The 12,754-nt window shown below is 37.2% G+C and overlaps 1 long non-coding RNA gene across 1 annotated transcript; it reads left to right on the top strand.

The window, feature by feature from the left end:
• Positions 1–9,452: 9,452 nt before the first annotated feature.
• Positions 9,453–12,337, top strand: LOC126912292 (uncharacterized). The gene is made up of 2 exons (XR_007706922.1): positions 9,453–9,827; positions 9,955–12,337. It is a non-coding gene; the product is annotated as an uncharacterized LOC126912292 (long non-coding RNA).
• The last annotated feature ends 417 nt before the right edge of the window (positions 12,338–12,754 follow it).

Genomic DNA, 12,754 nt, shown 5'->3' with positions numbered 1-12,754 from the left:
ATAGGTAGATTGAGGTGTATATTTTTTTATCTTTAATCATTACGATAAATATGATGACGTATCAATTTATTAATGGGACAAGCCCGCCACAACCTCCCATACCGCTGCAACTCCTGTAAGCCAGGATCTACAGTAGATACAACCATGAAAACACCGGAACATTGAAGTCCGGCGCGTCACAGGGACATGAATGACTGTCTTGGATCCCGCAACGAAATTAATCAGAAGATATTATTAGAGGAAAGTAAAAGTAAAAACTATAGTTTCAGTCGTATGAACTAAAAAAATAACAGCAGCATTAGCCACAGCAGGTCGCAAGTGTGACTGCCGGGCAAAGGGTCTCGAGTTCGTTTCCAGGATCGGGCAAACTATCACTGGGATTTTTCGGTTGTTCAAAAATCTCCCATTCTCATTATAATATGGCAATAGGCTCACCCCCTATTACATGGGACTTATAACACAAATGGTGAATAAGTAGTGGGTGTAAATTGTATACCGGCACTACGTGCACCTCTGCCCACCCCTTCAGGGATAAAAGGCATAATAATAAAAAAGCTTGTCATCTCTGACCTAAGAAAAAAACATTACACACATTTCATTTACTTATCTCATAACAAACGATTATTATAAAAAAAAAAGAAACTATTATTATTTTGATTCGAATGTTATCTTTGGGAGAAAATAGGACGATGAACACTTAGTGGAACAAATCCCCAAGGTCTGGTTTAACACGTGTAGTGTAACTAGTTATCAAACTGCTCTCTTTTCTTACTGATTATGATGTAACTCGTGTAAGGAGCTTATCTACGTTTTGCTAGAAACTAGCCTATCAGTGTAGTAGGGATATAAACTACCTACTTTCGTATCTTACGCATGTTTGAAGAGAGCCATGCCTCGGCACGAATGGGCCGGCTCGACCGGAGTGATACCATGACCGAGCAGAAAACCGGCGTGAAACAATGGTTGCGTTGCATGTGCTATGCTACGTTGCTGTGGATGCATTTAGCTTCCACTAATCATATTCATTAGTACATAATACATATAGTTTAGCACTACTTAGCGGGTTACTGGGGCTCCGACTCAAAGAGTAATAGTAGGAATGGAGTCGGAGCGAGGGGGACTGGGATGCCGTCTCCTCCTTCTGCGAAGCAGTCATGCTAGCTAAGGAAAAGACGGAGCGCGTGAGGCAACAAATCTCTTCATGCCCCAGCCGTCAGTGCGGGTCTGCGGACGGCGAGTAAGGGTAGCTCACCGCCCGACCAGAACCAGACCCGTGCGTGCTCAAAGAGCCACCAGACCACCACAGATGGGGCCCAGTAGGGCTGATGCCTGATCCGGAGCTGCGGACTACCTAGCGGGTTTACCGGGGCTCCGGCTCGAATAGCAGGAGTAGAAACGGGGTAGTTTTTAGTCAGAAAGAGTCTGACACTCCCTCTCGCCTCACCCTAAGCGACAGAAATTATATTAAAAATTCCCCTGCCCCCCATAAAAAAATACAATCAAAACATCTTCTATTTAGTCGTCTCTCATTAAAAATTCATCTCAATTCTACCCCCTCTACTTGATCCGTTAGGCTATAAAATATCTAAGCTAAGCACAAATAAAATAAACAAAAAATCCACATAAAATTAAAAAACGAAACGACAAAATCAAAACGATTTTGTTTAAAAAAACATCATTAATATGGAATCGATGGCAAAAATCCAGTTTGCCGAATACGTATTCATACCGAATGTAGTTATGATGTTAACGTATTGGTATATATGTATATATAAAAATTATTAATGTAAGGCCAGCTAAAAATAGCTTACCAAACTGTTTGGCTTTCTAATTTTGGCTCGCTTACATCATCCCAACTGTACAAGATACTTAGCGTCAACCAAAAAACTTTGATAAAAACGCTTATTGATAAAAAACAACTTCACTTTTTTTGTTTTATGATAACTGAACAAGTTTTTGTGAAGAAGGTCTACTCTGATTGTATTGTACTTCTTTGTCGCCCAGTAACAGTAGAGTAAGGATAAGAGTTCTTTTCCACCAGAAATGTGCTATGTGGCTATCCTACGAAGCTGTGAAACTATACAGATGGGGCCCAGTAAGGTTGTTGCCCGATCCGGCGCTGCGGACTACCTAGCGGGCTTACCGGGGCTCCGGCTCGACAAGCATGAGTAGGAACGGGGTGGTTTTTAGTCAGTAAGAGTCTGACACTCCCTCTCGCCTTGTCCTGGCGAGAGAAGTCATTGGATTATTTCCCTCAAAAAAAAGGCTGTGTAGCTGTGCAAGGAAGCTACGCATATCGATAGTAGGCAAGCCATCCATAGCATGCATCTTTTCTTATAAAAAAAATGCTTACCTGCGTTCGTTTTCGGGCTCGCTGTCATTGCAGCGGTAAGGAGGAGTGGCTAGAGAGGCGCCATGGCGTCCTCACCTACCGCCTGACGCAGGTGCTTACCTGACACAGGAGTTTCGGTAGGATCCTGTTTTTGATTGGGCGGGAGGAAACGCCCGGGTGTCATCACTGCGAATACCGCCCGGGAGACACGGTAGAACATACAGTGGCGGTCTGCCATGCAGAATGTGATTTCCTTTAATTGAAGGATCACAAGACTTTCACCATGTATAGCAAATTATATTTTAGCATGTAAGTATTTCCTTTGTGGGACTGCAAATAAACAAAACGGTAAAGCGCCTGTGACGCCTCTGGTGTTGCGGGTGTCCATGGGCGGCGCTGATCGCTTACCTTCAGGTGACCCCCATCCTCGTTTGCACCATAAAAAAAACGATCGTAATATTTTTAGGACTACCACATTTGACAAAGAATAGAAAGCAGTATAATAAACTAGAACCTTTAAAAGATGATCTAAAATGGACCTTCTGCAATTACAACTGTATGATGACAAATAATTTCGTTAAAAAAGCAACTCGTACTTTGATCTCTGATAATATTTTGGCGCGGTTTCGGTCCAAATATAGCAGGTACAAATATAACAGGGGTTTTTCCTTGTAGTATATGATTGTAATAACTAAAATTTGGTAATATTTTGAGCATTGTAACTTGGTAATTAAAAAAATCTACGCTCCAGTAGCTAGCTCCGCGAGAGACACTCCGGGCGTCGGGGATCACGCGACGATCTCCGGCCACCGTAAGTGCGGGTCTGCGGACGGCGAGCAAGGGTAGCTCGCCGCCCGACCAGAACCAGACCCGTGCGAACGGGCGCCTCAAAGAGTCATCAGACCACCACAGATGGGGCCCAGTAGGGCTGATGCCTGATCCGGACTACCTAGCGAGTTTACCGGGGCTCTGGCTTGAAAAGCAGGAGTAGGAACGGGGTGGTTTGTAGCCAGTAAGAGTCTGACACTCCCTCTCGCCTCGCCAAATGCGGGTGAAGATTTTGGAAGATTTTCCATCCTTAAAAAAAAGAAAAAAGAAAGTTCTCCAGCTAAGGGGCTATTATAATGTCTGCAATTTAAAAGACTGACAGTGGTTGCATGCGAATAACTGGATCGAGCTCAGTGGCGTGCCATATACTGGGCACATTTCTAGACTCCGTGCTACTACCGAGAAATTTCTGAAAAACCAAAAAAAACTCCAGCAATGCTTTGCCCGACCCGGGAATCGAACCCGAACCTCTTGTCCACCCGACCAACGAAGCAGTCTACTACTGAGAAATTTTCGAAAAACCAAAAAAAGCCCAGTAATACTTTGCCCAACCCGAGACCCCTAGCTTGGGAACTTGCGACCACTCGACCAATGAGGCAGATGTTTTTAGTTTTCATGACGCACGCAACGTCACGCCTTTTTATCCCCGAATAGGCAGAGGTGCACATTACGGCACGTAATGCCACTGTACAATGTACACACACACAATTTATGTTATAAGTCCCATGTAATAGGTGGTGAGCGTATTGCCATATACTGGGCACAATTCCAGACTCCGTGCTACTACTGAGAAATTTTCGAAAAATCGAAAAAAGGCCAGCAATACTTTGCCCAACCCGAGACAGTTTTTTTTTAATTTTCGTATCTAACGTAATTATAGAAACTATTTATTAATCAATCGCGGTCGGCTAAGAAATATCAAATCAAATGCTTACCTCACTACATCTAAGCAAGTACCTAACTACTCTACTTTCGAAAAACCGTAGACACTTGCAACATCTGTGGTTTGTTGTTTTTTTCATTGACCTTTTTGCGTTTTTGGCTGAACGCGAAACGATTTCCAATCTTTGATTTGTGATTGACAATTTATTTATTGTTATTTTTCTACGATTGTCTTGCAAGTTGCAGCAAAAGAAAACAAAATTGACAATTTCTGATTTTATATTTAGGTATTTATTTTCTATTTTAAATTCTAAGTTTGATCGTCTGTTAGATGTCATTGACATACGGTAAAGGAAATTTCTTTGGATATTTCAAAACCGCTCTTAGATACTATTTTATTATAACTTTCGTGAGACGTCTAGGTACGCCTTTTATCACCGAAAGGGTAGGCAGAGGTACACATCACAATAGGTAATGCCGCTATACAATGTACACTCACTTTTCACCATTTGTGTTAAAAGTCCATGTAATACCCCTATTAAGCCTATTGACATAAACCGGGTACAATTCCAAAACAGTCAATTTATTATTATTTTAAATTCTAAGCTTGACTGTTTCTGATCCGGAGCTGCAGACTATAGTAACCTAACCAAATAAGGCCTATGCCCCAATAAAGCCTATTTTAAAAATTTCCCTCTTCCCGATTTCAAATGGTCGCCAAAGTTTGTAGAAGTGTGCATGCACATTATTTAACTAATTTGAGCACAGCAAGCAACCCGTGCCGCGATTATGTTGGAACCTACAGCCAAAAACAATCACGACGTGGAGCGCACTTTAGTTTTTATAAAATTCGAGTAGCGTAAACTGTTAGTATTTTTATATTTATCAGTATACGACGTGCCGTGTTTTGTCTGTATGGCAATTATACCTTTAGCCATCTCTTCACATAAGTGAAATACCTTTAATATCGGTGTATTTCATATAATCGTTGTTTTGTTTACCTATGTGCCATGCTCTAATAAAGCCTACAAAAAAAACGTGTAGGCCTTATTACGGCATAGTTGTTTTTCATAGAAAACGGATCACCATCTTCTGTCAAAAAGAACGCCAATGGATTTTGCAAAAGATGGTAAACGCTGTTAAAATGGTAGAAAGGGGTAAACGGGGTGAATAGATACAGAAAAGGGGTGAATGGATATCGGGAAATTCTTCATAGTATCTATTCACCCTTCGAATTTTATGCACCCTGTTTTACCCGGTAGGCTGCTGCAGCCAGATATAACTTCCAAAGAAGTACGCACCATCTAAAGAGTGGTTTGACTACACGAAAGCTAGGTCGGTCGCTGAATTGGCTACAGAACAAGAAGTTATTCTCATTCGTTTGACTGATGCTGGGGTACCGATGACTTCAAAGATGTTACTTGGGTATTACATGATGAGAAACTCGTTTAGCCTGATGTATAATGACCAAAATTAATTAATAAGATCTCATTACATTTATTATAAGCATTGACAAAGTTTTATTATAATTAAGAAGTTGAATACTTACTAGTTTTTATTGAGGCCTTATTAAGACATAGGGTTCCCAATAAGGCCAAAGTGACACTTTAGTTATTTGTGTTTACAAAATTGTAATTTTTGTTTCTAAAGCCATATTGATTCCATTATTACAAAGTTTAATAAATTAATATAAGATTTTGAAATTATCAGCCCATTGTCATTTTAAACCTACGAGCTAGGCGGTAATAAAAATAAGGTAGGCCTTATTTGGTTAGGTTACCTTACATAGCGGGTTTACCGATGCTCTGGCTCGAAAAGCAGGAGTGGAAGAATGCGCTGGTTTTTAGTCAGTAAGAGTCTGACACTCATTCTCGCGTCGCCCAAGACGGGAGAAGTCATTAGATGAAACTTTAAAAAAAACGGTTCACTGATTTTCAGCTTGTTGTGACATTTTATATTGCTTTTCTTATAATTTAGTCTAATTTTACCGGGTTATTGTAAATGTGAAAGTTTGTTTGTTTGGATATTTGTACGTCAATTACTCTGAAACTAATTAACGGATTTTGACTTGGGTTATAGGATACTTTTGAACCCACTACAAACTGACAGAAGCTAGTAATCACATTTTTATCCAATTATAAAACCACTTTACTTACCTAACTACTTAGAAAAACAAACTCAAATTTTGTAGGTTATCCAAATGTTAATGCCCCTTTTCGAGTGCGTTTAGAACGCATTTTTGGAAGCCAGTTACACGCTTAGCCAGTTAAAAATAAAACCCAAAGTTAAACAACGTCACGCCTTTTATCCACGAAGGGGTAGGCAGAGGTGCACATTACGGCACGTAATGCCGCTATACAATGTACACACCAACTTTTCACCATTTGTGTTATAAGTCCCAAGTAATAGGGGGTGAGCCTATTGCCATATACTGGGCACAATTCCAGACTCTGTGCTACTACTGAGAAATTTTCGAAAAACCGAAAAAAACCCAGTAATACTTTGTCCGACACGGGAATCGAAGAGACCCCTTGCCTGACAGTTGTAACTACGAACACTCAACCAACGAGGCAGGCAAAGTTAAACTTTCGAAAGTAACCAAGTTAAAAGCAATTACGTCATCATAGTCTTTTTTTGTTGTAAGTTTTCGAGTAGTTTTCCATGATTTTAAAGAAGGCCTTACTAGTGGAATTTTTTTTTCGTTGCGGGATCCAAGACAGTCATTCATGTCCCTGGGACGCGCCGGACTTCAGTGTTCCGGTGTTTTCATGGTTGTATCTACTGTAGATCCTGGCTTACAGGTATTGGGAGTTTGTGTCCCATTAACAAAAAAGGATTGGCTAGTAACGCTCTTTGATAAACCTAAACCATTCAAATTGCGATCTTTAAATTGCCTGTGAAGCGTGGAGATTATGGCAAACCCTCTTATTATACATACTCAGATTTAAGTGTGGGAAAGCCATGCTTCAGCTCGCCCAGAGTGATACTACGGCCTCACAAAAAACCGACGTGAAACAACGTCGTGTGAGTGAGGTTACCGGAGGCCCAATTCCACCCTTCCCAATCCTCGTTTCCCCAACAACCCTTAATTCCTAACTCCCCAAAACGCCGGCAACGCACTTGTAACGCCTCTGGTGTTGCCAAGTGTCCATTGCGGCGATTGCTTACCATCAGGTGATACGTCTGCTCGTTTACGGCGTGTTTCATAAAAAAAAAACAATATTATTTAAGCTGTATCACATTTAAATTAAATACATGGTACAATTGTACAATATTGTAAGTTGGCGCCAAAATTCAGTGCCTGTTTAAATTAGCGACATCTATGTTTTATAAACGCAAACTGTAAGTGACATATTGCTTGAAACATTTGACGTTTTGATTTAAATATCTACTAGATGGCGTCATTGATCACTAATTTTTTTCAAGTCCCACGGAATGCAGTTGCAGCAGAATTCTGATTCTCGTATATGTTTAGGGCGCTTACTCTTGATACCAATCTCAATCCAATAAAATCTCAATAATTATTCAATGTCTACACTATACAACCCCAATCGTAGCTTTTGCAACTCAAATATCACAATAGACTTCTTTTTCATAGTTTTTTAATTCATAAACTTCAATTATTCAATTAAATTTTTTAGGTGTGGGAGAGCAATCCTTCGACACGAATGGACCGGCTCGACCGGAGTGATACCACGGCCCTAAGTCTCCAACAATCCTTAAATCCTCACCCCCAAAAGGCCGGCAACGCACTTGTAACGCCTCTGGGGTTACAAGTGTCCATGGGCGGCGGCGATTGCTTACTATCAGGCGATTAGATTCAAGATTGAGACTGATTGGGAAAAAGGGGTATAAAAAGGGGAAGTAAGAAATAAAAAGAAATAATTGACATCACCCATCAATCGCCATTTTATTATCATACAATATAACAAATAAAATAATTTTAAAAACCAGTGTGCTGTTATTGGCTAATACATAGTAAAATCATATTCCTTTATTTATCAATTAAATATAAGTAAATGGACGTAGTTATGCAAAAACGTTCCAACCCACAAGTCACCCGAAATCTAGATAATGTGCTCAAACTACCTTATAAGACACTAAGCGTCAGATGAGCAAAAAGGTTTCAAGTTTTAAGTCTTACATCAGAAAATATTTTTTTCATTTTTGTTCCAACCCACAACCTTTATCAAATAATAACTTGTGTAAATTAACTAGAACGTACTATGAGGACAGGAACATTTAATGTTTTACGAAACAGTATATTTATTTTGTTAAAACGCCACAACAATCTTGTAGCGTTTTAGCAAAACCATGTTAAACCATTTTATTTTGTAACAAATGTTCCATTTATATTTAGAACGTTTTTGCAAAATTACAATAGCGAGGTAAAAACGTTCCAAAATTTGTGGTACGTTATGTTTCAGACCTAAATAACATAATTTGAAAACTTAAAAGGTTTCATGAACTTTGTACTATAATATACCTAAATAAAAACCTGTTTCGAAAAAAATGTTTCATCTTTAAAGAGCTCATTTTTAACACGCTTTAATTAGCTTCATCCTTAACTTTTCACATACTTTACAACTAAAAATAAATATTTATAACACGTAAAGAAAAAGTTTATTTTCTTTGTAGTTATTTACCAATAAAATATTACTTGAAACTTTTAATCTCATAGACAAAAAAACAAGAATACTAATGACATTAATCCAAAGTTATGCACAACCAGTTAATCCAAAGTTATGCACAACCAGGAACGCATCTTTCACATCTTTCAATAACTTTTTACTAGTGCAAGCGAAACAGAGTATTTTCTTTTTGACATTGAATCTTATTCGAGTTCGGAACGGTCATTATTGAATCAAACGTCGTGCGTGGAAGTGATAGTTTCCGTCGTCTTTTGTAAAGTATCCATAATACGTTTATAACAGAGAACCGTGGTGAATTTGTAGTGTACTGTGTGTCAAGTTAATTAGAATAAACAATGGAAGCTAATGAAGATGTAAGTATTAAAAATGATTGTATAATATTTTGTAATAAGTACTATATACCTATATAATTATGGTCATTAGTTTCATCGAAAGACGACTTTAACTAATTTTGGTTTATTTTTTACAGATTCCATCATTAGAGCAGTTATTAGCTAAAAAACGAAAATTATATTGGAACTCAGAAACAAAGTTATCTCTCAAGGACAGATCAAAGGTCAAGTCGAAGCTGCGAACTCCAGAGGTATGTTGGAATTTAGTTAAAGGCACAAAATAGTTTTTATGAATTTGACGGCGTATTAACTTCATTTATCCAAGCAGTCGACGAGTCAACATAATAAGCCCCGCAGAGAGAGTTAACGCGTTTTGAGTCGAAGATCGGTTTGGGTTGCATGTTGCAATATGAATCGTATATCATATCTTCTGCATGTATTGTGTATATTCTTGTTGGTGCTTTGCTATGATATACTAGCATGATTATTGTTCTTGGTGGGGCTATCAAAAATATTATTACCTAGGTACCTAATAATTTTATTAGGTATTTGCATTGGATATACGATTTATGCTTACTACATTAATTTACTGTTAAATGAAAAATATGTATATATATTACAAGGGATGGGATTGGATATGATGACATATGTGTCAGTTGGCATAATTTGTTTTTTTTTCAGCTGACTCTAATCCAGTTACGCCATATTCAAACACGCAGCCTTCAATCTCTCCTCCACCATATTCGCCACTTACTCCACTAAACTTTATGAATAAAAAAAGTACGAATAATAATTTACAAGGTAAGATGATTCTTGCAGATTATATTATTAAAATCTTTAAATATATTTGCTATACCGCCGGTCACAGTTAGTATTTGTATAAATTTGTGCCAATAGATAACTTACGTGAATATGTACATTGTTTTAGATACTTGTGATCCTGTTATTACACTACAAGAAATACAGGATGAAGTTTCCCCATCATCATCACCTCTTCGACCAATGTCACCAGAAACGCAACAACTATTTAATATATTAGCTGAGTATGAACCAATTAACAACATTAACGAAAATAATGATATTTCAAAACACGTAGATGCACCTGACTGTTTTGATAGTGATGACAGCGTTAGAGATCCAGATTATGTCTCACATAGCAAAGTAATACATATAGATGAGTCGACAACATCTTGTTCGTCTTTTAGTGATAGTGTAGATCATGAGGTGAGTAAAAATAAGAAATTTCCATCAAAAGAAAAGCTCAACAATGAGGGTATAGAAATGCTAGAACCTAACAATGAAGAATCAACAGAACTTATTCCACTTATAAGTGACGAAGATTTACGATCTAATTTGGGAACTGGTAGACCGAAAAGGGGCCGTAAGAGAATTAATCCTCAACTTAGATCTGAGAGAAAACATAATAAATACAATAATTTAGAATACACGACCTCTAAAAATAAATTAGTGAAACCAAAAACCTTTATTGAATATAATTGTAAATGTTTAAAAAATTGCGCTAGCTTGATTCCAATAGAGAAAAGAAAGGAAGAGTTCGAAAAATTTGTGCGTCTAGGGTCCTACAATGCACAATGTTTATACTTAGGATCATGTATTAAAGAAGAAAATAAAAAACGAAGTTACACTATGACTAATGTTCCTGAGGCAAAAAAAAAGCCAAAGCAATTCAGCCGTGTCTATTCTATTAATGGTACAAAAGTATGTCGTGATATGTTTTTAAATACTTTTCAAATTACTACTCAAAAAGTTACCATTGCACTAAAAAAAACTTAGAAGCAGTGAGCCCATAATGGATGGTAGAGGAGTTAGCACAGGTGGCAAGAATAAATTATCAGATGAAATGTACAATTTCATAGTCGAAACTATTTCAAAACTACCAAAGTATGAGTCGCACTACAGAAGAGAAAAGAACAATGACACGTTATATTTACAACCGGGGATGACATTAACCAAAATTTACGATATATATCAGCAGGAGTACACAAAAACTTATGGTGAAGGGCAAAAGTGCGCTTCCTTCGAATCAATCAAAAAGATTTTTTACACTAAGTTTAACCTTAAGTGTAAATCATTAAAGAAAGACACCTGCAATAAGTGCGATATATTAGCTGTAAAAATTCAAAATGCTAGAACCCTCGAGGAAAAAGAACAAGCTAGAACAGAAAAGACTCGACATTTAGAAAAGGCTGAAAATTTGAGGAAGCAGATGAACTCCGATTTTGAAGACGCTCGAAACATGTCGACTATTGAATGTTTAACATTCGATTTGGAAAAAAACCTTACCATTACCACGAATACCAACAAATGTTGCGTTTTATAAAAGGCAATTGTGGCTCTACAACAGTGGCATCCATAGTGCTTCAAATGACATTGGTCATTGTTACATATGGGTTGAAGGGGAAGCAGGAAGAGGTGCACAAGAGGTGGGATCGTGTCTAATTAAATATATTCAAACTAAACTAAGGCCCACTGTTGAACACCTTATTCTTTGGAGCGATTGTTGTGGCGGGCAGAACCGCAACATTAAAATAGTTCTAATGTTGAAAGCACTGTTAAACTCACATGACACTTTAAAAGTCATTACAATGCGATTTCTTGAGTCTGGGCATACCTTTCTGCCTAATGACACAGACTTTTCCAAAATTGAAACTGCTCTCAAACACTATCAACGTATTTATACAGCCGAAGAATATATATCTATAATTAAAAAGTGTAAGAAAAGAAAACCTTTACAAGTTTATAAAATGAATAAGGCTGATTTTTATAGCACTGAAAAATTGGAAAAAAATACAACAAATAGAAAAAAATTCACCGACAAAACCAAAGTGAACTGGATAAAGACAAAAGAAATAAGAATTGAAAAAGAAAAAGTGTTTTCTATCTTTATGAAACCATCATTGGAGGAAGATTACAAGGAATTAACAATTGAAAAAAAAGTTAAAGGGGAAACACGAAACATTAACATGTCCGATTTCTGTTTGTTGTGGCCGGATGGTAAAGCCATTGCTCCAGCCAAATTAGCAGATTTACAATCCATGTATCAGTACATACCTGAGGATTGTCATAAATTTTATAAAAACCTAAAGAGTATGGAGGGAATGATAGATGATGTCGATGGATTTGGTGGTGAACCAGATTTCGAAATGCAAGAGGATGATGAGTATGACGTATGATGATTTTATCATCATCATCAGCCTATAACAGTCCACTGCTAGACGTAGGCTTCCCCAAGCACAAAATTTTATACTGTTTTTTAAATTGTGACTTTGTAATAAAAATATCATAAGTAATTATTAATCTTTTATTTGTGGTTCAGGTTTTAAATATTTATTAAAAAATTAAATTTAGATGTAAAATGATGATGTTAAATTTTGATCATAAAATTAAGGTACAGATGGAAAAAAAGTACCTGGAATGTTTGTGCAAAATTAATTTGAAGCTATGTTCATATAAATATTAATTATGTTAAAATGTTCCAGTACCAATAATTTTTTTTTTCTTGTTGTAAAGTGAATAGCCTAAAATTAAACATATGATTATCTAAACACAATATAACTCAACAATAAAACCTTTAGTATTGACCTTTACTAGTTAGAATAAAAAAGAATACCATTGAAACGCGTAAATGCTTGTATCTCAAATTCGACTTACTGTGGACTGAAACGTTTTTGCATAACTACGTCCAAATGTATTTTTAATGAGAAAAA

This window comes from Spodoptera frugiperda, chromosome 24, assembly GCF_023101765.2.
Source record: "Spodoptera frugiperda isolate SF20-4 chromosome 24, AGI-APGP_CSIRO_Sfru_2.0, whole genome shotgun sequence".
Lineage (NCBI taxonomy): Eukaryota > Metazoa > Arthropoda > Insecta > Lepidoptera > Noctuidae > Spodoptera > Spodoptera frugiperda.
This window is presented reverse-complemented; position numbering and strand designations above follow the sequence as displayed.